Source organism: Podarcis liolepis (assembly GCF_965112155.1).
Source record: "Podarcis liolepis genome assembly, chromosome: 9".
Taxonomy (NCBI): Eukaryota; Metazoa; Chordata; class Lepidosauria; order Squamata; family Lacertidae; genus Podarcis; species Podarcis liolepis.
In genome coordinates, this window is record NC_139564.1 from 46077079 (window position 1) to 46104918 (window position 27840).

The 27840-nt window shown below is 41.9% G+C and overlaps 1 protein-coding gene across 4 annotated transcripts in view; it reads left to right on the forward strand.

The window, feature by feature from the left end:
* The window catches only part of GALNTL6 (polypeptide N-acetylgalactosaminyltransferase like 6), a 458632-nt gene that overhangs the window by 106650 nt on the left and 324142 nt on the right, over positions 1 to 27840 (forward strand). The gene's annotated exons all lie outside the window — the stretch shown is intronic.

The window sequence follows — 27840 nt, forward strand, 5'->3', positions numbered from 1 at the left end:
TGCTAAATATTGGTAGCATGCTTCACAGAGACTTTTTGCAGTCAATTCAGCAAAATTTATGCAAGGTTATAAAGCTCTACGCAAGGTCTGTTTTATGTTCTTGTATCTGATCATTTGTAGGCGCACTAAGGTATTACCCAGTCTGAAGAAGAATATCTATTAGATAAGGAAACAAATATTTAGTAGCCTGTTTATCTTAATTAAATCCTTCCTGCTTAAACCGTTTATTGATGTGTACCTAATGCACATTCTGCTACTAACCTATAATGAAAACATTAAGAGAATTTGGCCTCAAATGAACTGGCTAAAGAATTTGGTACTTTAAAGTGCTAGCCTTCTCAGGGATCCATTATCTATAAAAAGAAAAGCACCCAGTGTTTTCTGGTTATTCTAGCTAACTGGTGCTAATGTGGTAAATGTGAAGGTTCATGATGCCTCTTAGCCAATCAACTTTAAGTATGTAACCTCCCAAAGCTGTGCTAGCTATAGTGGTTGGTGAGGTGGCACTGATCACCTGTCTTCCCATCACTGCCCAAGAAAGGGAGATTGGCAAGTGGCTGGTAATTACTTAGATTTTCTGAATCCATGGAGAGTCTTACTACTGCCTCCAAGCAGGCAGGAACCACTCCCTTTCACAAGGAGGCATTAATCAGATGATTGGCGCAGCCAGCTGTCCCCTTCCTACTAGTTTTTATCAGCCAAGAAGGGCAAGGGTCCAGAGTGCAGGTGATTACCCTGACCAATCCAACCACCTTGTCCCTGTACTATTACATCTACAGCTAAAAGGTATTATGGCAGGGAGCACCAGTCTCTATAAATTATTGAAAAGGGATATATTTGAACATTGTATACAATTAAAAACATCCTTTATAGCTTTACATTTGAGCAATACAGGAAATGTTTTAATTAACTGAAAATCTCCTATAGCCATCTGGTCTAGTATAAAAATACCAGAAAGGCTAATATACTGAATAAATGCTCATATTTATATATCCTATAATTAGTGCTGATATAAACACAATACTTAGCATTTGCTTCAGAAGCAGGCAGCAGATTCTATCTGATGTTCATTTGAGATTGTTCAGAATAGGCCTGTGCATTTTGACAGAAGCATCAGAAACGGCACCATGGAAGATAAAGATCAAAACAAAGGGAACTGAGAATATATTAGATCAAGACAGCTGATGTGAGAAGAGCTGCAGCTCAGTGGTAGAGCATCAGTGTCGCATGCAGAGGGTCCAAAGTTCAACCCTCGGCTTCTGAAGATAGGTTCTGGAAGAGACCCCTGTCTGAAACCATGGAGATCAGTGTAGACAATTCTGAGCTACATAGACCAGTGGCACAAGTTAGCTTTCTAAGTTGCTAATAAAAGTACAGGGTTCTGTATCCAACATTGCACAAGCAGAAATAACCTCTTCCTGCCTTCAGCCCCTTGCGTCCACCGAGGAGCTTCACCAGAGTGTTGGTGGGCCTTACTTACATTGTGGCTGCATCCTACAGGGCTGCAGAACTACACAAATTGCACACCTACACAGAATGGAGCCATGCAGAATTCTACTACACTTCCCACTGGAGCCGTGTTAGACACAGCCTGCAGTGTTCAGTAAGTTCCCCCCAAAACCCTCTGTGGAGGCATCCAGGGAGCTGCAGAAATGAGGTATGGGAAGGTTGCAGGAGCTGCCTTTCTCTCTAGCAACGTGGGATGCAGCCCAAGGGAGATAAATAAATGGCATTAGATGTTTTCCATAACTAAAATCACTGATATGTAATAAGTGTAAAAAATAAATAGTGCCATGGGAAAAATAAGCCACAGGAATAACAGAAATAAATAAAGCCGAAGGAATAACAGACAAGTCTGTTCCAATCAGTAGGGATTGTCTGATGATAGAAGTTGACTCAAATGAGGAAAAACTAATTATGGCCTCAGAGACACTTTGTGGCTTGCTGCTGTTCCTTAAGAATTTATATTCTCATTGTAAAATAGAAAAAGAAGAACTTACGTATATTCTTTCCAGCAAGGTGCACATACACAAATAGGTATGCTTGGAAATTTCATGTGTAAAGGGATAGATAGGAATTTCATTTTCTGAGACCAGTTCACACCTGACCTTGCAAAAGTTTAAGTTAATGTTTCTCAAACTTGGTTCTCCAGCTCTTGTTGGACTACAACTCCCCTCACCCCTCCCCAGTGATCCTGCTAGTTAGGGATGATGGGAGTTGTAGTTCAACAACAGCTAGAGGCTCAAGTTTGAGAAACGATGGTTTAAGCTAACCCGGTGCTTTCCAGGTGTTTTGGATGGCAACTCCCATGAGCCTTGAGCTACCATGGTTGTAATCCAAAAGATCTGGAGGACACCATGTTGGTAAAAACTGGTTTGAAGCTATGAAGAGTAATTATTCGTACAGGATTGGGTGGGGACAGAAATTCACCTTAAGGAACATGTGAGGCAGTTATTCTCACAGTTTATTATATCTTATTTGAGGTGAAAATTAAATTTGTAATATGTAACCTCCTCCCCTCAGGTTCAAGTGCATCCATTACCCATGTGACTGATATAGGTAATTATTCAAAGCTGCTCTGTCTTGTCCCTTGGGACTCTTCCAAGACCACACACCCTCCTCAGTCACACCTTGTCTCCCCAAGGGACACCCATCACCACTTCTGCTCCACATCCTCCTTGACTGTTTCTACCTGGCTGGAATACGTCCTTGCAATCTCCTAATGCCCCTTGCTTACATGGATGGAGTGTAGAGAGGGGGATGAAAGTTTGTGTAGAAACTAGCTTACCATACAAAAGTAAAATTTACATAACTTCAAGAGGTATATTCCATAGCTGAATATCCTAAAATTTACCAGATCACTGCAGACAGATGCTTGTTAATGGGCCAACTGTTTAAACTGTGTCTTGGAAATATGCTTTCACCTTGTATGAAAAGGTGCAGTCAAAGGATAGAATCTATCCATTTCGTTTCTCACATTCATACTCCATCTGGTTGCATGTAGTCCTAAACGTGACGCTACAATCAACAAACCTTTATCTGTGACTCCTGGGTAATAAATTCATTTATTCTCAGAGTTATTTAGCGTTCTTTGAATGCAATTTCCACTGCCAGCTACTAATCCATGCTCCTTCCTTTTTCAGCCATAGTCCTGTCTCCCTTTCAACGCAAACGAAAACTGTCATACAAGTATAAAAGAGTGGGGTTACATCTGTTTCTTTGTAGCTGTAGTGTAGAACTGTCACATTCCTGACCTTTGAATGGGCAATCCCATGCACTCAAAAATAGCTTTTTGATTTTCGCTTCCAGTCAATACAGTATGATGTATTGCTCACTAAAAATGTTAACATTGCCAGTTCGATTACAAGGCCCTTTCATCATGTACTCTGCCAAAATTGGAAATGTTGACATTGATTTGGGCATTCAAAATCCAAATTTTAAAAGTTCACCAGATTCTGAATGCTGGCAATATCTTGTTTCAGAGCTATTATTTAGAAATACTACAAAATGACAAAAATCAATGGTCTCACATCTGTACCATTTTGTAAATCTAATATCAAATAAAAGTTAACTTGAAATCATTCAACAACAACAACAACAACAACAACAACAACAACAACAATTTATTATTTCTACCCCGCGCATCTGGCTGGGTTTCCCCAGCCACTCTGGGCGGCTTCCAACAAAAATTAAAATACATTAAAAAATCAGTCATTAAAAACTTCCCTAAACAGGGCTGCCTTCAGATATCTTCTAAATGTCAGTTAGTTGTTTATTTCCTTGACATCTGATGGGAGGGCATTCCACCGAGAAGGCCCCTGCCTGGTTTCCTGTAACTTCGCTTCTCACAGTGAGGGAACCTCCAGAAGGCCCTTGGACCTCAGTGTCTGGGCTGAACGATGGGGGTGGAGATGCTCCTTCAGGTATACTGAAGCATTGTCAGTATTTTTGTAAATTTTAAATCAAGTAAGTAAGTAAGTAATCCTGAAAAATGTATTGGTATAGTTTCTTTTGGCAAAACACATCTATTTTATTGTCCCAACATGAATTTTTTTGGGAAACTTATGTTTGGAGGTATTCAAGCTGATTATAAGTATGTGCGTGCACAGACAAGTAGAGGTCCAGTAACCAAGGAATTATCTCTGCAGCCACAGAAACCTTCACAGCTGTCCCCCACCATTGGCATGTCAACAGCAGGCAGGGTAAATAAGAAGCATTTGTAGAGGGGAAGGTTGGGGGCAGCTCAGGGGAGGCTCTTCCATGCCCCTGACACCTCCCAGAATGGGCGTAAAGAATGGGATCAAATGGGTGTGTGTCCCCACAATTGTTTTTGATTTGGCAGTTCATTCTCCTTTGGTGCTTTTTTCTCTTGCACCCCACCTGCTTTTGAATTTGTCTGCTCAATGACCAGTCCGTTGTTGGTTTGTATATTGAGAATTATCTGAGTTGAAGAGCAGAAAGATGCTTGAAGCAACTGACTGCCACTTGGAGGCCTGACTGCCACTTTATGGAGGACATCTTGGCTTTAGAAAGTTCCTTATAGCAGATGATTTGATTGCATTGCAAAAAAAAGAAAAAAGTGCACTCAGTTTTGGAACTCACCCACATCTATCATTATTAAAAGAAATTCCACACACTGACTATAACACTAGCCTTTGAGATCCTCCTATCGGGAAGGCAAATGTAGACCAACGGTAATGCTTTCAAAGCAAAGTAATGCAGCTGATTGAAAATACAGTAGGGCACTCTGAGCAGATGAAGGTGTGAATTTGTCCATATATCATCTTAATGGAAACATTTGCTACAAGGCGACATGGAGCAGTCCTTTCATATTTCATGAGTTCTATTTTCCTGGCTTCAAAATGCTAAATGTGCCACAGAACAGTACTTGAATATTCATGGGTTCCTTAGACATCTAGTTGACAGTTGTCAACTAGAGAAATAGCTTCATCAGCATGGAACCTGACCTGTGATTTCCAGCACTCAGTCGTCCATGTATAGAAGCATGATTTCGTCCTGACAATCCCTTTCTCACACTCCTTCTTCCCCCTTTGTCCTCCATTAAATTATTTTAACACCCCTATCAGCCATACATGACTGCTAGTGCTGGTGTGTGGTGTGTGTGTCATACACTATGACACATTAATGTTTGAAAAGTAAGTGTTGCTTCTTCTAACACAGGGGCTACCCTTCTTCTCCTCCCCCCAATCTTTCCCCCATGTATCTAAATAGTAAATCTGTAAGTAGTTATCTTGTATGCACCTAAACACATCTGAGCCTGATTTAAGTTTATGCCTTAGTATGGCCAACAACTGAAGAGGCTGGTTCTGATCTTTTCCATTTTGGGGAACAAAACGTACATAATTTTTCTGGACAGATAAAGGGTATATGGAAATGAAAACCTCACATTCTAAAAGTGAATTCATTCTCTTAAGTGCTGATCCCTATGTAGCCAAAATGGCATAGCTTATTTTTAAAACATTAAGGTATTGCACTGTAAGGGACATACACGTACAGTCAAACCTCAGCTCCTGAATGGCTCTTTTTTCGAACGTTTTGGCTCCCGAACACCAAAAACCTGGAAGTAAATGCTCCAGTTTTTGAATGTTTTTGGGAAATCGAATGTCCGACGTGGCTTCCGCTTGAGTGCAGGAAGCTCTTGCAAACAATCAGAAGCTGTGCCTCGGTTGTCGAATGTTTCAGAAGCAAAACAGGCTTCTGGAACGGATTATGTTCGACAACCGAGGCTTGACTGTATAGCATTAGAAGTCAAGTAAGGCTTTTCTGGGGCCACATTTCCTCCAGAGGAAGGAAGGAGCTCTTCTGTGAACAGCATCTAGGACTGACTACTGCTTTTTGCTGCCTTTGAAAACAACAGCTAGGTTGGTGGGGACATACAAGGCTGGTAAAAACATATTTTGCTGGTACTGAAAGAACCATGCTGCCTTCTGATGCATTCCTAGATGCAACTCAATGTATGGGTGCTTACCTTCAGAGCTGTACATAGCTTAGTCCCTGAAAGAAGACCTGTTCCTATACCAATGTGTCTGTGTATTGAGGTCATCTTCAGAAGCTTTCATCCAGGTGCCCCAAGGTGGGGTGATTGGAAGCAAAGAAGGAGCATTCTCAGTGATGAGACTCTATATGTGAAATTTTCTGACAAGAAACGCTTAAGTGATATGAACATTGTTGTCCCTTTGGCATCAGGCAAAAGCTTTTTTTATTATTCTCCAAGCTTTTTTAACATACTATAATTTGCTGTACTTTATTTCAGATTTTGTATCTTGGTTTTGTAAACCAATCTCAAAGCTTTGCTGAAGGGCAGAATAAATATTAGATTACCATATATAATAATACATTATTGTGCTAAAGATGAATAAATGCTGATAGAAAAGAAGCTTTAGGCCTTGATATGATAAGCACATTTGATGCCTAAAAATAACCCTAGTCATCCTAAATTAACCTGTAATCTGGGTTTGGAAAAACATTTTAAAAAATAGATAAAGGAACATAAGCCTTTCTTAGACAGTCTTTTCACATACCATATCTGTGAAAGCTATGATATAGTACTGTTTTCCCATCATTTGCCCAAGGCTGAAATAAGTTCTCATCTATCTGTGCACAGGTGTTTTAACATGCTGCCAGTATAACACTAGAACTAACCTTCCTTCATAAGTCACTATTTTTTTTTCATTCTTTGATTAAACGTCTGATAAGTTCACCTCTCCACAGATGAACTTCCAGGGACACTTCGAGTCGGCTGTCAGGCTGTTACTTAGCAATGAGTCATTTTGGCCTTGGACTCCTTCATTCTCACCCTGTCTTCATTGCACTCTGTCTCTTTTTCCCATTCCCATCTCTTATGGTATCATCCCCCTTGGCCTCACCTTGTCACTCCCCCGATCTTCCCATCTTAATTTGTTCAGCCTGACTCACTTTTAAAAATAATGTCTGCATTTGACACTGCTTCTGCTGTAACCCCCCTGAGTCAGCTTTCCCGAATTTCTGCAAAGATTCCAATGAAGCAGTGGAGGCTGGGCTATTTGGGAGAAGTAGCAGTAGCAGCTGGCAGTGGGAGGCAGGTCTTTTTTATGCTGTCCATCACTGTTGGTTACTGAGAGGCGGAAGAGAAGGGGGAAAGCTGTGGGTGACTAACTCAGTACAGTGCAGGCATCATGGAGACAGCATTGGATTGGCTCTGACACTGTGCCCACGCTGAGCTCTCTGCCGCTAGGGCCCTCCCTCTTGGTACCGCAGCTGATAGCAACATGCAGCATTGGAAGGCCAGATCAACAAAACTGCCCTGCCCTGCCACCCAAAACTGGTGACTAGGTGTCAAGGACTGGCTAGACGAGGAGGAAGAGTGGGAGGCTATAGCTAGGGAGTCCCTCCGAGAAGCATCAGAGTGGGAAGGTTCCAAGAAAGGAGAATGATGGTAGCATACAAAAGACAGGTCAGAGGAAGAAGTGGGGGTAGTCAGGTTGGGGGCTAAGCAAGCAAAAGTTTAAGTGAGAGTGAGGCAGCTGAGGAGGAGGTGAAGGCTGTTATAGTGGTACCTTGGTTTTTGAACATAATCCGTTCCAGAAGACTGTTCGAGTTCTAAGACCTTTCGAGTTCTGAAACTTTCAAAAACCAAAAACTCAATAGCTGATAGCTAGGCCTCAGGATCTTGCACTCAGTGGCAGCCACGTGACATGTTCGACTTCCGAGGCATGTTTGAAAACCGAAGCATTTACTTCCAGGTTCACAGCGTTCAAAAACCTAAATGTTTGTTAACGGAGACATTCAGAAACCAAGTTCCACTGTATGTGGAACTTTTTAAAAGAAATAAATGAATGAACTGATTATAAGAGAGAGGCTAAGCGATGAGAAAAGGGAATTATACAGTAAGATAACGTAAATGACTTTTTTGTTTTATGAAAAATAAGATGGATTCTCCCTCCTCAAATGCAGTAAGATTTCATATTGGTAATCAATAAGTCATTAATCATAGGAGCAGTTATACGAGCTGCTTAGCATTGTATGTTATAAGTAATCAAGCTGAGCTTCTTCTTTGCCAATGGCAATTTCTGACCTTTTTTATGTAGTCTTATTACTGCAGAGATTGTTAATGTCACATGGATGCAAGAATACAGATTGGGAGAGGAGGTAATTTCATTGTGTATTGTAGATGTCCATATAGTCCGTGGAGACAGCAGGCAAGCAAACGTTAAAACCATTTAAAAGGTTAAAATCCCTGAGGTTAGGAAGCAAAGGGCAAGGCACACAAATTATTTGGGTATGAATCCGAAGCAGTTGCTTTTTAGCATAAATGTTGAGTTTCATAAAAGAGCTATGACATATAATCAGGAGTTGCCGTGGTTAGTTTGAAAACATAATTTGAAGAAGGCAGATTTTGAATGCACCAAGACAGACTAGGATCTAGCTCTAAACATTCTTCCCATGAAGTGGCCTAAAAATGACAGAGATGAGAATCAAGCTTGCTAATAAGTTGTATGAAAGAATTATTGTGGTCCTTTTTTGCCTTTGATTCAAAAGACGACAAGAAGCCACACACAAAGACATTTCCTGTGATTCTTACCAGTTTCATTTTGAAAAAAGGGGGAAGATGAAGTATGATTTTGTCACACTATAGTCCAGATCAGAAAATCAATTCCTTTGAAGGGATGACAACAAGAAGGCCTGCCAGACCTGGCACCAGTGCCTAGTATCAGGCCCCAGGTCCTGCCCCCCCCACCCCCCGCCCGTCCTGGTACTTCAAGCGATGCCAGATGCTGGATCTAGCCAATCTTTTCTGCCACAGTTACCCTTGCATAGTGTCACTTGGGAGCTTTATGGGAAATTAAAAGAGCAATGTGACGGGGGAGGAGATAGTGACTGAGACAGTGTGGCCCACTGCCAGCTGGCTGGAACTCAGCCCAAGTGGACTAGATGAGGACAGGGGTTGGAAATCAGGATGAGCAGGAGTGTCCACTTTCCCTTTGTAAGCAGCAGGGGACAGGGAGGGAGGGAGGGAGGAGAAGGACAGGACAAAAAGACTTTTCAAGGGAGTACATTTAGGAGAAACAGCACCAGAGGAAAAGGAAAACGCTGGTAATGGTTGGTTGATCTGCAAGAGAGAGGAATGGGCATGCCCTCTACCCTCCTCTAGGATGAGCTGGGGCAAGGTCCCCAGTCACATGGAGAGAGCCATATTACAAGTAAAATGCGTGCAGGCTATGTACACAGTTACATGTTTTGGTTGGACATATGGAGGCTGGAGGGCGAGACGTGCTGCTGTCTCCTGCTCTCTGTTCAGCATACCTGTTTGTAAGTCAATGCTGTAGTAAGTTATCGTGTGTAGTATATCCAAATTGCCAAGGACTGCCTAGAGCAGTGATGGCCAAACTTGGCCCACCAGCTGTTTTGGGACTACAACTCCCACCATATCTAGCTAACAGGACCAGTGGTCAGGGATGATGGGAACTGTAGTCCCAAAACAGCTGGAGGGCCAAGTCTGGCCATCACTGGCCTAGAGCAATACAGGCGGAGGCGGAAGGAACTAGTGTGCCACAAATAGAAATTGTTTCATCCTGCCGCCTCCCAAGTTTGAAAAACTATAATCTGTATACAGCTACATACTGGTGAACAACATACTTTTCATCCCTGTCTACCTATCTATGTTGATTATTTAATTTATTTTTCTGTTTCTTCTTAAGGTGAATATGTTGCTTTAATTCATTTGTAATTTCCACTTGTAAATATAATGTGTGTGCTTTGGGCGGGGGGGGGGAGACAACTTAGAATCAAAATGCTCTTTAGTCTACCTTTATGCATTGCTATACAGATGTTCTGCAGAGGCCTAGTAGTTGTGTTGCTCCAGCAGAATGGAATCTGCAGCAATGTTCATCCCCATCCCCATCATTAAATTTATGAGTCACCTCATGCTAAAGCAACTTATTATTATTATTATTTGTATACTGCCCTATACCCGCAGGTCTCAGTGTGGTTACAATGCAATTAATTCACACATACAATATAAACAATATTATGTACTTAATAAAAATTGTATACTTCCTAACTGTAAAAACAAAACACTGCTAAGTAATTTTCAACAATGTAAACAAAATATTAAAATGGTTGATTAAAAACCAGTTAAAACGGGCATTAAAATATTCAAAATATGACTGTGAACCTAGTTTCCCAAGATTTGTCAGTACTGTCTCCTCCTAAACTGTCTAGAGCAGGAATAAGGACCCTCAGGCCCAGAGATCAAATGCAGCCCTGCAGGCCTCTCTCTCTGACCCTAATGACTCTCCCCTGGCCACACCCTCCCCAGCCCTGCTTTGCATCCTCCTTGACCATTTTTACCTGTGCCCTTGAAGTCTGGCAATGCCATTTGCTCACCTGGATGGAGGACAGAGAGGAGGGGGTGTGTGGAAATTAGACTACTGTACAAAGGTAGAGTTTGCAGTCATTGCTTCTCTCACTTTTGCCTCTGTCCCCATGCAAAACTGCCCTGTGGCACCCAGAGATTTGTGCAGAAAAGTATGTTTCCCTGCCCTGACCTAGGGCTTCTCATGTGACCTGGGCAGTGAAGAAAGGTGTGGTGCTGAGACAGCTCCCTATATAACAAGTGACTTTGCTAGCCTGTTTTCATGTGGAATTTCAGCCTTCTCTGAGTCAGAGAATACAGTACAATACTTAGCAAAGCTTCTGTCACGCCTTGAATTAAGTCTTTTAATCAAGGGCTGCTTCTCAATTCTGCAGCTAGAGCAACTAAGAAGGAATCAAGTGCTTCCCATACATCATTATACCGAGTTTGACATCTAAAAGAAGTCCCTATCAGTGCCGCCACTTTAATTGACTGACCCAGCAGTTGCCACTCTTCACTTGCCACGTTCCCTGCAGCTCTCTATTGATGCTCTGCAAAAGCTTCATTGAGACGGCTGCACTCGAATTTAATTTTTTCCCCATTCAAATTTCTTCTCAGCTACTTTAAATAGACAACTCTGTGATGCTGCCTTGGCACAGGAATGTTCCACAGAAGTATATTAACAATTGCAGTAGCCTGGAGCATTCATTAAACCTGCAATACAGTATACATTTATTATCAGAATAGCAGAATGTGCACCATTGGCCAAACAACAAATGTGTCAAAATGATGCATTAGTTGAATTTTGCTTTGGTGGGGTTTTTTTTGTTTTTTTGTTTATTTGTATCTTTGTTTCAGTTTTGACTTTGCTGTCCTTTATTTGAGAGCATGTGGTATCTAGAAAAAAAATTGTATAAGCTATGGAGCAAATGATTTCTGGAGCAATCTATAGATCTGATAAGAGAAGATCTTCTGAAAATGTCTCATGTATTGATTTCTAAGGGGGGAAACAACAATTGCATTATCAGCAGAAAGATCTGGTAAAGTGCTGACACTGGAGAAAGTCTGAAGTGCAGGAACCTATACAAGTGACTTTTTAAACCTCTTCAGTCCAGTGCTCTGAAGGCGATGGGGGAGAAAAAAGTGGTTGGAGAAGAGCAGGCAGTGACAGTGGCTGACAAGTGCAAGAGGAGGCAAACAGCATTTTCCTCAGGGTCCCAGATCTGCCGCCCCTCCCAGTTGTACCCAGCCTGCTGCCTGAGGCAACTGCCTCACCAAGGCTAATGAGTGGGCCAGCCCTGCTCCTGCCCCCCAGAACCATTTCTTAAAAGAAAGAGAGAGAGACAAAGTCTGAGGGCAGCTGAGGGTAGGGAGACAACTGATTCTGATCAAGGAAGCAGAATGTAATAAATGTATTGTGAAGAAAATTAATGCAGTTTCCAAGCACAAGTCTGCTTCAATCTCATCTCTGCTATGAATCTTTTAAGAATGCTTGCAGACGTCTCCCAAGTGACTAAAATAAAGAACTGAAAAGAAATTCCGAGAGTGCTAGTGTGGCTTAACTAAGCACCTTTTGACACACTGGGGCAAACTTCTTTTTAAATCCTAGTGATAAGCGACACCCCTCATCCCTGCCTCTGGTTTCCTTGGGCTGAGTCAAATGTACCTGTAAGCTCCCTTTCCGATTACATAGTCACCCACAAGCCACTCCCCAGCCTTCAGCTTCAAGATAAGCACTGAAACAAACTATATTTTCCAGCACTCCTGGTGCATGGCTTATTGCGATAGAAGTACTAGTGCTAGTCAAAGAGAAACATACCTTCTCCCTATTGACAACCGTCAATGTTCAATTCAAAACTCAGCACTGATTACCAATTGCTGGGGTCCCCGAGTTGCAGAATATACCCAAAATTTCGGGTTCCAAGTATGGTCCTGAACAAAACTTGAACCAGCTTGAACAAAATATTGGATGGGAGGCACCCTACGCCCGCACTTCTTTCCCCACCCATGCCCCCACATTTATGTGGAGTGCACCTTCCTCCTCCATGTTCAACTGGGCATAGGCCTCCCTTCCGCTCACCTGGTCACCTCTCCTACCAGCCTGCCTACCTGTCTGCTTATCCCCAGCTGCCCCAGTTCAGACACACTTAGAAATGTGCCAAAAGGAGGGAGAGAGCAAGCTCCAGAGGGATCCCAGAGAGCGTCCCAGGATTGGGAGAGGCAGCCCATCTTCTGGGTAAGGGAATCAGCTTAGCTCCAGTGGAGAAGGGGGGCAGATGGGGGAATCAGAGAGGCGGTCACATGACTCCTTGCTGGGGACCAGTGGGGAGAGGAAGGGTCCTCCGCTGCCTACGCCCTCCTTGCGCAGAAGGCTTCCACGCAGGGAGAGTAGGAGGAGACTGGGCGTCAAAGAACTTCTTTGCTGGAAGAAGTTTAAGAAATGCCCACTGACGGATTCTGCCAGCGAATGAGACAGCCACGGGTGAGTGGCTGTCCGGACAGGAAAGGTTCACTCAGGCAACCCAGCCAGGTGTTGGCACAGGCTTACGCACGAGCAACCCCTAGAACCATTACAGTAAGCTAGGAAAAAGAGAGTGATGCGCAGCTGGTGGAGAGGTGTCTGCCCAAGGGAGGAAGGGAGAGAAGGGTCAGCTTGCAGAAGATAATGGGTGTGGCCCCCTAAATATTTTATTGGGGGGGGGCAAAGAGACCAGGGAGCCATAGAGTTGGCGCCTATGGTCCTGAGAGTAGGTTGGCTTCTCAGTAAATGTGGGTTGAATTGTGAGAACGGTGCCTTCTGTAAAGCCTGTATCAGAGGATCATAGTGATTCTTTTAAGACTTCATTTTTCTGAGTTTGCTGACTATCAAGCTAACAATGTAAAAAACAAAACAGGGAGCAACATGGATACTCTTTGTATCACTTTTGCCCAGATAAGCATTTTCATCTTCAAATTCATCAAACCTGTTCCTTCATAAAGAGAAAATTATATAGCAACTATAGCCTGCAAGTGTATGGAGTATTGCAAATGCCCGACCTGAAGCCTGGGAAGCAAGAAAGGGAGTTCTAATTCTTAGAACAGGCTTTTCAGTCTTTCAGGTGCACCAGAGTTCTTCCACGGCACACAGAACAAATTACTAGTTTGGAGATGAGCACTGTGGTTTGTTTCTTGCAGTTCTGTTGCTTGGAGAATAACAAGGAGTTTTGTTGCTCTTAACCTTTTTCTATGCTTGTGTGAACATACCAAAATCATTTATATGAGATCACTATCCTAATTAACACTTGTATATAGCCCCAATTATTTCAGGGGTCTATGCTTTGTAGAATTGCACGCTATTTGGATTATAGCAATTGAGAAATGCTTTTGTTTGCTTGCTTTTAAACCAGAACCTGAGAGCTTCAGAACTTCAAACGCCTTACATGTTGCTAATGGTGCTGTCATAATAGGGGGATGATTCTGTCGCACTGTTATTTAACTTCTGAAACCAAAATATTTTGTTGACAAAATCTGTTCAGAGGCATCTGTGAAGAACAGATGCATGATAAGGAGAAAACAAATCAAATGAACCTGCTGATTGCTTCTTCAAAATGAAAAATATAAGTGAAAAATATTGTTCTAATAATATTTATTCCAACAATCTCCAGCCCAAGCATTGGGCAAAGGGAGGCAGCTGCTCCAGGCAGCAGGTCCTGAGGGACAGAGAGTGGACAGGGCTGTTTGAGCCACATAGCCTGCCTTGTTTCTCCTAAACTAGTCTGCTACCACCTGTAGGTGGAGAACTCTATCCCATCACCAGAATTGAAATAGTCTGGCTGTTTTTTGTGCATGTTACAGAAGAAATACCCTCTTCTTCTTTGCCTTGTGCAGCTAAATGTATTGGGCTGGCCTTAGACCAGCTCTGCCTTTTCTTCTTGAGAAGTTGAGAAATGGTAGGATAGGGTTATTGAACAGGGCCCAGAACTGCCAGAATTTGTGAAGGAGAAGGCCCAACCACTGCAGTCTTCAAGGTGAAATGTGGAAAAACATTCAAAGGAGAGGACAGCAGTGCAAGGCCAGTCAGGAGGGGGGTAGGTTTCAATACAACCAAGTAGGTGAAAGTGAGTGGAAGATCATGGGGTGGGGGAGATCACAGCAGATGAATGCTTTCTAAGAGAAGAGATGACAGTTCCAGAAAAGGTAAAAGAAGGGAATGGTAGTTAATGAGGTTGAGATTGGGAGACAGAGAGCCAGTGGGTCCATGATATTGAAACATGGTTAACAAGTTCCATAGTTAACTTAGATGCTTCCTGGGATGATTTTACTGGCACATCCAATTATTTGTTTCGCCTGCTGGTGTATTGATTTGGTTTCAGTCAAATGCATCTTATCATTTATCTAAAGTCATGGTTTAGTGCTCGTAAATTGGCTACTGACAATAAACTTCCCTTCTCTCTCCATTTGATAATTCTTCGGGCAGTTTTCATTTTGCTCTTCATTTCCTCCAACGTTGTATATTATCCCAGCGGGGGTGCCAACTTGTATAAAATATTGGAGTGGCCCAGGCAAGCCTCACCCGACATATTTGATCATGTGACATGACACACACACGGCATTTGAATGGCAATGTTCATGAACTCTGGGGAGGCACGACCCCCCTCAAACATTTCTTGGAGGGGAGCTAAAGGGACCTTGGCCCCTAGTAGTTGGCTCCTGTGTCCCAGGGTGTAAAATCTCTTGCCCAAGCCTAGTTAGAGGTCATATGTGCATAGAAGCCAAGCTAACTGCATATTGCTAGCTAAATGGCAAATCATGGGTGCAAATGGGTGCTATTCCTCTGTGTACCTCTATAGAGTATCTGTTGTTTGGGAGAAGGAGCAGGGACTGACTTAGTCTTCCGTAGCAAATAGCCGACCAGCACAATAGCAAGCATTTTATTTGACTGCAATACACACACACACACACACACACACACACACACACACAACTGAACTGGAGTCTTCAGCTGAGACTACTAACAGGCCAGAAACATTAACTTACCCGTTAAACAAGCGCCCCGAAACACAGGCTTAGGGGCATGTCCACTCACTATGTTCAGCATGCTTTGAATATATTAATCCAGTATACATGAAAAACTGAATTGTGGGAGGAAATGAAACTTGGATGAAGCTTCGATTTCTGTTTTTGAAAATGAAATTTGACCTTGAGATTTGACATTCAGATTCTTATTTCAAGATCTTATTTTGAAAGACAGATACTCATTGGTTTAATGAATAAAACTGGCACAGGGGGAAAAATGTCCTCACTTAATGTCAGATGGCAGCTGTCAGATGCCAACAAATGTTGATTCTTGCTATATTGTCAGCTGTCACTATCAAATACTGCACTTTTCTTATATCAATTATTTCCAAATGCTGACTCCTCACTGCATGGGCCAGTTCACACTATTCAGTTTTTCTGTGTAATCACATCTGAAGTCAGTGTAAATCATGCAGGCCATACACATGGCAAGCTGGCAGATATCTCTCTTCCTTGACCAGAAGTGCAATCATGAAAATGACTACCAGGTCACTGTGCAGGCAGTCGCGCTCACACTGACTTTTCACCATGCAGTTGTATGTCATCACATAGAGAAACTCAGTAGCATTTGTAAAACCGACTAGAGTTGCACATAAAAAAACTTAATATGATTGAGAGAACAATGTATGCATATAGAAAAAAAGCAGTGTGTATCTTCTTATCTTCATTTGATTAAAATTTCATTCTACACAAAATTGCCCTGATGCAGAATCAATATGCTTGACACAATTTGGGATTTAGTCTTTGCTAATATGTTATTCCATGGTCATTTGTGAGCTTCCCTGTTTCCCTACCTCGTAATGATCAACATGTAAAGGGTAGCCGCTTTTATGTTGTACAGTCCACAAATGCATATTGCTTGATGGTAAAATTTCCTTACCAGCACTCGATGGAAGGAGAATTCAGCTTGTGATGTAGAACCCCCTACCGCCCACCTAGAATCCTGAAATGCCCACTACTAGTGGGTGGTAGAGACCAGGATGACAACCCTTGGTCTATAGGATGTGGTGCATATACTTTATAACCCATTTCTTAAAGTGTTGCATGTAGTGCATTTATTACCTGATGATACGTCAGTTAACGGCACAGCTATTGTATTGTAGGAAAGCCTTTTTAAAAAATGCAACCAACTTTGCTTGACATTCAAATATAAATGAATGTAAAGCTTTGCTTGTTTTAATGAGTTTGTGGGTTTTGGTTTTGCGTTTTAGCATGTAAGATTTTTTAAATACACATCGCACTGAAAGTGTGCTATTAGCACATCAGTATTATAGAAGTTGGCACATGAAATGGTAGCAAAAGTGCAACGTCTCAAGCCTCCTGATGTGTGAGATGCAGAAGGGTTTTGTTTTGTTTTGTTTTGTTGCTAATTATGCAGATTCCTTGAATGGTGATGGGTGGAAAATCCAAATTTAATTGGCTTTAACTATCTCTAATGCTTTCAGTAAAAACTAGTCACATCTAAACAAACAAAAAGTAATACATCCTGATGCTAACCGACCCTGAAAAGATACAGGATAAAACCAGGATCGAAAGAAGTACACAAATAATTGCACACACCCAAAACAGTTCTGGGCTTTTATTTCTTAAAGAACAGCTTCTCATAAATGATTTTGAAACGGATAGTGGCAGAGTTTGTGATACAGCATGAAGATCTGCTGTTCAAGTGTGTGGTGGGGAGATGTGGATTTCTCTTTTGCTTTCTTTTTACCAAACTTAAATATGTTACTAAGGGAAGTAAATATTCTGTTTTGTTTTCCTGTTATAGCCTGTTTGCATCAAAGGTAAAATCATTAATCTCTTTCTTGGCCTTCTTGACCGAATGAATTGTCCCAGAAGATTTAATGAGGCAATCATTTGTTAACCTTGGTAACTGGGTATTTTCATTAGCATATATATAATTGTGAGAGAGAGAAAGGAAAACAAGTTTAGGTTAACGTATATTTCCTGAAATAGATTTAGCACAGAACAAGTAATCTTTAAATGCAATATATGGAATGCACTTAAATTCATGGATTTGGCTGAATGAATGGCCACTTCCTTTTAAGAATATATACCATTGTATGTTTCCTTAATGCCATTTAAATTTATCATAGTGATACTTCACTCCCATCTGAACCCAGTCTTAATGAGAATTACTTCTTACTTCTGAATAGAGATGTATAGGCTTGTTCAGTGGTACTTGTGCCTGAGTAGACATGCATAGAATTGTGCTGGGGGGAAATCAAACCTGTAAAGCAGCAAGAGAGAGTTAAACTTTCCAAAGCATAGCCCCAAACACTCCTTATCTCATATTATAAAATGTTCTAGATAAAAATAAATTACTCTGACCAAAAATGGAATCAGATGTACCTTTTAGGAGGTTAAAAGCTATACTAGCTACCTGTCAAATTCATTCAGAAACATTGCAGAAAATATTCTTTACTTAGTCTATGTGTAGCAGGTTTTCTGTACGTTTAAGTCAGATATGCCCATGGCTATTTGTGCTGCGCATTGGAGGTGTGGAGTTGCATATGCCACATACTGGTCACTCTTGCATGTTACTAATCACATGCAACATGTTCACCTGGTACCACTATAGCTTGATCAGAGCCATTGTAAGTTTAAGCAGCTATACCTGATCAGCAGCTACACCTGATAAATTTGTTTCTGATCTGCAGCTATTCAAGCTGCTGATGGGATATTGAAATCTGAATACAATATGTCCTACACAACCAAAATACAGTGGTACCTCTGGTTACAAATTTAATTCTTTCCAGAGGTCCGTTCTTAACCTGAAACCATTCTTAACCTGAGGTACCACTTTAGCTAATGGGGCTTCTTGCTGCTGCCGTGCCGCTGGCACACGATTTCTGTTCTCATCCTGAGGTAAAGTTCTTAACCCTACTTCCAGGTTAGAGGAGTCTGTAACCCAAAGTGTTTGTAACCCGAGGTGTTTGTAACCCGAGGTACAACTGTAGTATGTCAGGGTAACCCTTCTAGGCTAGCCATCTCCCAAGCTGCAGAGATTTTTTTTTTACACAAGGAAGCATTTAAGCATTTCAGACCTAGAGACTGAAACAACCACAGGAACATTAGATCTAACTTAAATGAAAATGCAAAGAACTAGCAGCTGCATGCTGACCCTTGCTCAGGAATTCCAAGAAACAAAAAGAAGTGCAGTTTTGAAAATCAGTGGGTAAAATCACTGATGCAAAACTGCATCCACTTGTATTATATTGTATTATTTATTTACTTACTGCATTTATAGCCCACCTCTTCTCCAAGAATCTCAAGGTGGTATACATGGTGTACATTTAATCCCCACAACAACCCTGTGAGGTAGTATGGGAGGAAATGACGCCAAGCATAAGAGATCAAAGGACCCAGTTGTGCAATATTTGGATACAATAACTTAAGAGGTATCCAAATGCAGAGTGCACAGAGAAACAACTTTACAAAATACATTGCAGATATGAAACATGCAAAGTTGTGCTAGATTGTGCCGCCTTTTTAAAGAAAAAAATAATGTTAGTTCCTTGTGTCAAATTATTTTAGTTCAGTAATATGATTTTTTAGTATTTCTGACAGGGCTGCTCTTGTCAGCTTTGACAATTAATAATGTAATAGAGCTGTCTAGCGTGTCTCATGCAGTACTCTAACAATCTGTTACGGCGATATAATATTTAGACTAGGTTTTTGAAGACAGAATTCTAAGGTGAATTTAGGCCTTTTTGAGATGCTTTTGAAAGCTGCCAAGAATGCATTTGCTTATTTATTTAAATTGCATTTATTCTGTGCCGATGCACCACGTTCTCTAGGCGACACAAAACACTAGGCAAGACTATTGGATTTAGACTCCATGTAGAAAATGGTACAGTGGTACCTCGGGTTACAGATGCTTCAGGTTACAGATGCTTCAGGTTACAGACTCCGCTAACCCAGAAATAGTACCTCGGGTTAAGAACTTTACTTCAGGATGAGAACAGAAATCACATGGTGGCAGCGCGATGGCAGCGGGAGGCCCCATTAGCTAAAGTGGTACCTCAGGTTAAGAACGGACCTCCGGAACGAATTAAGTTCTTAACCCAAGGTACCACTGAATTGCCATTTGTTAAGACAAATTGAGGATGGACAAAATTTCTCTGTGCTATGGTGTTACACCCATAAATGTTTCAGTTCCAGGCAGATTATGGGCCAGTAGTGCCACTATATAGGCAGTGTGGGAGCCACCTCAGCACTGATCCTACAGCAGTAACATGACAACCTCCAGAGAACATTGGAGCTCCTTCCATATTAGTCCCCCTTCCTCCTGTTCAGTTCACCATGCTTGCCCACTTCACGTGAGTAATGCTCAAGGAGGGTTCATCTGTGGCCCAGGTCTTCTCACGTTACCAGATCATGGTGGATATGATCAGGGTTCCCATGGCAGCCACACCACCAGGATAACCTGCACCCTGGACCTGTATATGGTGTTTTGAATACTAGAAGCCAGCTGTTAGTTCTGCAATGTGTTTGTCCCCTCCAGCTGTGGGTCCAAGGATTATTGCTGAGTAGTGGCTGTCGGGAGACGCAGTGCATTGCACCCTTCATCGCAGTCTGATTGTAGGGATTATCCCAAAACTACAGAAGAGCTTTAGGATGACAGTATTCGATAAGCAGTTGTCTGGACAGTGACTAAGCCTGTGCCTTTCACAAGAATGTGTCAAGAAAGTGCTAGACTGCAAGTTAAAAAAAATAATGTACTAAGATGCTGTCACCCATTAATGTTACAATAATGGCTATAGTTCGGTTTTCATAGTGTTTCAGAAAGTGAGAATTAGGTAGATTCACCTTTAAAGGTGACCCAAAGGGTTAGAGCAGGCATAGGCAAACTTGGCCCTCCAGATGTTTTGGGACTACAACTCCCATCATCCCTGACCACTGGTCCTGTTAGCTTGGGATGATGGGAGTTGTAGTCCCGAAACATCTGGAGGGCTGAGTTTGCCTATGTCTGGGTTAGAGTGTGTGCTGATAATGCCAGGGTTCAATCCCCATAAGGGACAGCTGCATATTCCTGCACTGCAGGGGGTTGGACTAGATGATCCTCAGGGTCTCTTCCAACTCTACAGTTCTATGATTCTTTGAAAAAGGATTACTCTCCCATCCCTAGGAAGGTGTTAAATCTCAGAGTAAGGGCCAGGAGAGCTGCTGTTTTGGGGACACCAGACCTAGTATATCAAGGGGAGTAATTGTAGGGGGAAAGGCTGTTCCAGGCTCCACATTTGAATTTTCAGTTTAGGAAGTCACTGGTCTTTTTTGTTGCAGAGATGTAAGGGGAAATGTACATTCTTCAGTAAAAAACAAATGTGCTTCAGATTAAAGGTAAAAGTACCCCTGACTGATAGGTCCAGTCACGGACAACTCTGGGGTTGTGCACTCATCTCGCTCTATGGGCCGAGGGAGCCGGAGTTTGTCCGCAGACAGCTTCCAGGTCATGTGGCCAGCATGACTAAGCCGCTTCTGGCGAACCAGAACAGTGCACGGAAACGCCATTTACCTTCCCGCTGCAGCGGTACCTATTTATCTACTTGCACTTGATGTGCTTTTGAACTGCTAGGTGGGCAGGAGCTGGGACCAAGCAATGGGATCTCACCCTGTCGCGGGGATTCGAACCGCCGACCTTCCAATCGGCAAGCCCTAGGCTTTGTGGTTTAGACCACAGCACCACCCGCGTCCCTTGTCCTTCAGATTGGTGGGTACTAATTTTGTTATTTTTACTGAAATATTATTCTGTTTGTATCTGAACATTTAGATCACTTTGTATCTGGAATTTTTGCTCCTTCATATTGATTTTTGGGACTATTGCTGGAAGCTGGCATTTGACTCTCCCATGTACCTGCCCAGACATTGAGATTCCTCTTCCACCTGAAACGAGGCACCTGACAGGGCCCAGACATGGGGCCTTTTCAGTCCCTTGCACCCTGGGAGGTTCACTCAGCACTATCTTTCTTTTTCCTCTCCTGGCATTGAGAAGAAAACAAACTTTTATTTGTCCAGGCCCTTTTAGTTGTTTTTATTTCTGTGCTAAAATTTTACATGCTCTGTAGCGATTTGTTTTATTGTTGATATTTATTGTGAGTGATTGTTTTATCTTTGCCAGCCACTCTGAGAGCTTTGGCTGAAGAGGGGCTAATAAATAATTTAAATAAATACATAAACGGCAGAACGTGGATGTCCCTTCCCAGTCCGCTCTGAGCTCCCTCTCTCAACATTTCTGGCTAAGGACCTGACAGGTCCTCCTTCAACCTGTTTCCAGGCATGCATTGGGATTTCAGCAGTCAGCAGAGAAGAGAAATAAGAACCTCTGTTGGCTTCAAACTACAGCAAGTGTATAAGGGAATATGACATACCACCTTCTAGACTTCTATTTTACTTCTCAGGAAGGAAACTTGCATTCTGAACTGTTGCTGTAGAAAATGCACAGGTTTTGTTTGTTTTCGAACCAACCACATATTTTAAGCACTTTTATAATGCTTAAACGGGACGTGGTTGGCGCTGTGGGTTAAACCACAGAGCCTAGGACTTGCTGATCAGAAGGTCGGTGGTTCGAATCCCTGCGACGGGGTGAGCTCCCATTGCTCGGTCCCTGCTCCTGCCAACCTAGCAGTTCGAAAGCACATCAAAGTGCAAGTAGATAAATAGGTACCACTGCAGCGGGAAGGTAGACGGTGTTTCCGTGCACTGCTCTGGTTCGCCATGCTTAGTCATGCTGGCACATGACCCGGAAGCTGTACGCCAGCTCCCTTGGCCAATAAAGTGAGATGAGCGCCGCAACCCCAGAGTCGGCCACGACTGGACCTAATGGTCAGGGGTCCCTTTATCTTTACCTTTATAATGCTTAAAACAGTCACGACTTCCCCCAAAGTATCCTAGGAACTGTAGTTTGCTAGGAACTGGTGATGAGAGTTGTTAAAAGACCCTTCACAGAGCTACAATTCTCCGCAGCCGTAACAAACTATAGTTCCCAGAATTCTTTGAGTGAAGCTATGACCATTAAAATGATACAAGAGTACTTTAAATGTATGGAGTGGATGTGACTGGAGCCTCATTATTTGCTTAAAATTTCACTCCATTATAGTGTGTGCACCAAGGTATCGTTTTTATGCATGAAAGGCATAAAAGCAATCGCACATTCCAGGTAACTCTCTCACTGAAAGAAAAGGGGAGGACATATCAAAACATTTGCACAAACATATTGTCAATTGCTGTAATGTCTTCACGTAGGAGCTGCTATTCGAGAGCTAAATTGGCATGAACACAGACGGTTCTAAATAATTAAAAATGTCTCAGAATAATTTCTTAATTCTTGCTATGAATAGGTTTTGAAGTGCATTTATTCAAGTGCCTTCAAGTGAGGCATTGTTTTTAAGCTTTAAATCAATATTTACATCCTCTTTCTAAGATACCCTACTGTGAAGAGAAAGATGCAGGCAGACCAGCAGGTGACTAGCTGCTGCAGGTGGTCTCTGCAGGCTTGCGTGGAAGAGATTGTTTTCATGACGGGAGCTCCCAGCCATCACTGTGTCCTCCTTCCAGCCTGCCCATCTTTGCATTCAGACAAGCAGCAATGGTGGACATGGCAATATTTGGCAGCACCCGACGTGAGAACTGTCTCACCCCTGCAAGCCTGCAGGGAACACCTGAGACAGACAAGAGACACCCACTGGTCTGCCTGTGTCTTCAGAGGACAGTTGCCATTCAGAATGGAAACTCTTCCCCCAGTGAAAATAATTTGAGCATCAATGCAGAAAGGGTCTAGAATACTTATGGTAACTTAGGGCTAGAGTCACTTAACGTACAGTGGTACCTTGGGTTACATATGCTTCAGGTTACATATGATTCAGGTTACAAACTCCACTAACCCGGAAATAGTGCTTCAGGTTAAGAACTTTGCTTCAGGATGAGAACAGAAATCGTGCTCTGGCAGTGCGGCGGCAGTGGGAGGCCCCATTAGCTAAAGTGGTGCTTCAGGTTAAGAACAGTTTCAGGTTAAGAACAGACCTCCGGAACGAATTAAGTACTTAACCCAAGGTACCACTGTATTTGAAACACAAATGGTATGTTCCCAAGAGCTGTACATGCATGTTCTGTTGCCTTCAAGAACTGCAAAAGCCACTGCTATGCAGCATATTTCCAAAACATCTTGTTAACAAAAACCATTTTAATTATAGCAATAATACTCCAGATTGAGAACTTGAGAATTAAAGGCAAAAAAACCCAAAACCCCACAGTTTTTCCTATTGTGCACATGTGAGCAGTGTTTTCATTTCAGTGAAAGTTTGACTTTCAGAAACTCTAAGCTGAAGGATTAAAATTCTTCCTCTACAACTTCAATAATGCACATTTTATAATGGGTACTGGAGGGGAGCTCTAACAGTAGTGCTAGTTACTTGTGCTTGGTTTTTTTTTAAATTAGTCAAGATGGCTGAGGGTAACAATATGTTTGAACAGAGAACATGCTATATAGATAAAACTATTTTAGGATATGATTTCCTAATATAAATGTAAATTGGGCTCCACCAAGGCAATACTTTGAAGTTAATGGCAAATCAGAAAAAAATGCTGAGTTTGGAGGATACCTCCAGAGACAGTAGGCGAATGCCTCTGAATACAACCAGTCACTGGGGAGCAACAGCAGGAGAAGGCTCTTCCCCTCATGTCCTGTTTGGGGGGGGGCTCCCCATAGGCATGTGGTTAGTCACTATGAGGGACAGGAAGCTGGATTAGACAGGCCCCTGGTCTGATCCAGCTAGGCACTTGTGTTCTTATGATGCAAAAATTCAGTATGTGTACAAACTGTGGATATGTGGGAGAATAGGGTTGCCAACAGACCAGAAAAAAGTCTGAGTTCACGTTTTTTGCTATCTTTTTTTTTTAAAAAAGCAAATCCTTTCTGCTAGTTGCTAAAATATATTGTGTGAAAACCAGAAGTGTCTGCTGATTGCCAGCTTAAAACACACCCACCCTAAAACGGGATTCTTTTTCCAGTAACGATCAGCACCTGCATCTTCATGTATGGTGCATCCTTGAACTGTATTACCCATGTACACAAATTAAGGTACTAGGATGTTAAAGTCAGGTATGGCACCCCTCTCTCTCTCTCTCTCTCTCTCTCTCTCTCTCACACACACACACACACACACACACTCCTTCAAGTGTAGGCTCAGTTCAAAATGTTTTCCAGCATCAGCCAGAAGCATCAGCATCAGTCAAAGACAGCCTCTGCTACTGGCCTTGCCTTCTGATCAAATAACAATACAGCAGTCTCCTGATCCTGCCCAGGTACCAAATTTTAAAAATCAAATGTTGGCATCTTTTGAGTACTTGGGGAAAGTAAGCTTTTAGGTAAGTGTCCCTATAGCTGGGTGGCATATCCCAGAGCCCCTAGGGATGCCCTTTGAGAAGAGCAAAGAGCAAAATCTGGAAAGTTCATTGGGAAAGGACTCTATGGAGGCAGCATTGGGTTCCGTCCCCCCAGTGTTTGGGCAGAGTGTAGTCTCTGCTTGAAGTGACTCTTTAATTTTCTTTGGGGAGAGGAGACATACATTCACTGGCCCATGGGAGTCACAGCTTCCTGCAGTAGGTGACAACAAACAAAGAGCAGGGAAGAGGTTTCACCTGTTAGATGTCTTCCTTGTCAGAACATTGCATCACACAATTGTTTCTAAGAGGGTGTTGTGGGAGACTTCATTTTGTCTGTAGAGTGTGGCCACTTTGTGCCTCTTGTGGAGATCCTTGTATGTTTGATAAGAAACTTGTAAACTGCATTTTTCCTCTTGAAAATCAATGTGCACATTTATTGAATCAATAAAATGAAAATAGTGTGTAGCGCAAGCCAATACATGTCTACTCAGAGGTAAGCACACATGAAGTCACTGGAACTTACTCTCAAGTAGGTAGGTATAGGATTTCAACCTAAATAATTTATAAAATGAGTTTTAACCCATTTGTATTAATAAAGCAATTTCAATAAAGTTTGCATTATTTGCCATCTTTGAACTCCCAGTTCAATGGCTAGTTAAATACAGAATTATTATAAGATGGTTTCCTACAGCCAATGTTGTACTCTAAATACCATAATAATCATTTCATAAATGGACACATAGAATTTTATTTATTTATTAAATTAATTCATTATTGTATACATACTGTACTCAATTTCTTTTTAAAAAAACACATGAGATTGTATAAGGTTCATAAATGTGAATAATGTTTTTGTGAGATGACTATACTTCCTGATAGCTTGTAAATATTGTATGGGACTTTTCAGTTTGTTTCCAAAGCTAAACACTTAAGAAAAAATATGAGAAAGCTGTACGAAATTTACATTAGCAAATGGAGATGCTCTGTCTCTGCCAGAGGCTAAGTGTCAAAAAGAGCCAAAATCAAAACTTTCCATTTTGGAGAAAATGCTAAGTTAGCTTCTCACCTGCCCCAGACCCACTTCTGCATTTTGATGTAGCATCTTCCAGTTTTTCCATGTGAGTTAACTTATCAAAACAGCTTACCACATGAAAATGGTAGATTAACTTCATCATACAAGGATGTAACCATGCACTTAATAACACGTGAATTGTTACTAAAGTTAAGAATTTCATCCTGTGCATTTCTACTCAGAAGTAAGGCTCGGTGAATTTAATCAGACTGGCTCCCAGGTAAATGTGCATTGTAACAGTATAGCCTATTTTATTTTTAGTCACCCCAGTGTAAGCTGACAGATATTTCACCTCAGAAAACTACAGAGGCAATAAAAAAACAAAACCCTTCTCCTATACACAAGCTCGAATACAAAAGGATAATTCCCCTAAGATTAGCGCTGGGCTCTGGGGTGAATCAGTCAGTCAGAACAGCCCCACCATAGCAGTTTAACTAGGTAGGTGTGAAAGAATAAATTACTTGCTTCCAAATACTGCTAAGTAATTCTTGAATCAATATGATGCAATGATCATTGATTTCCTTTCTGTCTTAAAATACCCTTCTAGCCAGGCTAGAATGCCTATCCTTAGCACAGCACTGTCTCCAGCATAATGAGGACAGAATTTATGTTAAGGCTGATTTTTTAAAAAATAAAAAATACAAGCTTTGGTCCAGTCACACTCTTTTTAGCTTTACTGGAATGCAACATAAACAACAAACTACTGTGTTGTAAGCCTGTGTTGTGGGCTCAGCAACATAGCGCATAGGTTCAAAGCTTTCAAGAATATGTTGTGTAAGATTGCACTTCCTATTCTTTACTTTAGAAATAAAACATGTATGCCATCTACTGGTCCACAGTACTTATCATCTGTCTATCTATCTATCTATCTATCTATCTATCTATCTATCTATCTATCTATCATCTATCTATTATCTATAACTTTTTTCCAGTCTTGTCTATCAAACTATGTGATGCTTTTGACTTCTGTTAATACATCATTTAACCCTCTCCCCAGCTCTTTAAGATAGTTTGTTTTAAAGTAAAATGTCAGCAGTAGTCACAGGTTCAGTGTTTTGGATCCATGGCACACTTTCATAAAAGTCTTAATACTGAAGGCACACTGTGGGTTCTAAACCCTAGAACACTTTTAACAGGGCTATTTAATTCTAGTCTCTGGTGATTACACAAATCATTAATGTCACTTTTCACGGTGTGTAGATTGAGCAGCATGCTTTCATAGCAGCACGGACCTATAATTTGCAGCTGTCTGCAAATCTATATTTTCGTTTCCCTTATATATTTCATAGGTGTGTTGTTGCTGAAAGAAGGATTATGCTGTTGAATTGTTATGACAGAACTAACATGGCATGGGAAAGAAAAAGAGAGAACAGCTTCTATTCCTTCCTCAATGCACTCCTCCCCGTACCCTCCAAAAGGTTTTCCTGGGGATCATTTTGAAAATACTAGGGTTTTCCTCTCCCACCCACCATAGCTGTCAAGTTACAGATTTGAAAATAAGGGACCAGCAGCCAAAATAAGGGACCTGCAGCCTCACCTGTTCCAGGCACTCCAGTCTTCCTGTCCTCCTGCAGTCTGGTCAAACTCATGCTGGTAGCTTCGAGAACACTGTCCAACCAACTTTGTAACCAGAGGTTCAACTGAATGGAATCTGAATCACATGCACCACAAGGCCTATGCAGCCTCAGCTTAAGATGGCTCCCTGGCCTGGCTTTGCACTGCAAAGTTTGCAGCAACACGTGCAAAAAAATGGCATCCAGCATTCAAAAAAAACCCTCAGCTTGCATTAACTAGCCGCACACAAGGCATGCAAGCTCCACCCCCCAGTCGTTCTTAGACTTCTTATTGGGTGAGCAACACAGCCAAGCAACACAGTTGGAGCCTCCCTCCTCCCTGGCCGGCAGGGAGGGAGGGAGAGGAGCTGCTTCCTTTGAAATTTAAGGGACATCATTTAAGGGACATTTAAGGGAAATCC